The sequence below is a fragment of the Photinus pyralis genome, unplaced genomic scaffold, assembly GCF_008802855.1.
Source record: "Photinus pyralis isolate 1611_PpyrPB1 unplaced genomic scaffold, Ppyr1.3 Ppyr1.4_LG7, whole genome shotgun sequence".
Classification (NCBI taxonomy): Eukaryota; Metazoa; Arthropoda; class Insecta; order Coleoptera; family Lampyridae; genus Photinus; species Photinus pyralis.
In genome coordinates this window covers 4,121,527-4,121,939 of record NW_022170738.1, presented here as the reverse complement: position 1 = coordinate 4,121,939, position 413 = coordinate 4,121,527, and positions in this window count along the sequence as shown.

Genomic DNA, 413 nt, shown 5'->3' with positions numbered 1-413 from the left:
TTGGCGATTTCAAACCAAATGCACATCTCGCAATTCCTAAAGAAGTAAATGTAAGCTCTACAGTAGAACTACAAATAGATGTTACTGATTATAAAGACTGATGTGCGCTTGATTCTCCCAATTCGTTTTTTTTAAATTTTCTTCCATTCCATACCCACAAAAGCAGTAAAATGTGGATCTTCATGCTATTTAGTTGAATATATTTTACTTCACCTAGTTGCACCCGTCTGGGTCTCGTTATGAAATCATCTTTGGATCATCCACCACCACAGTCTTGTTCACATAATACAATTGTCAGTTATCGCTGATTAGTGTTGGGAATCGTGACGTCATATACGGTTAACGACGAGCAAATGCTTGGGGGGGCTAATTTACATAAATATCATATAAACTATTAATTTGCCAAACGTGAA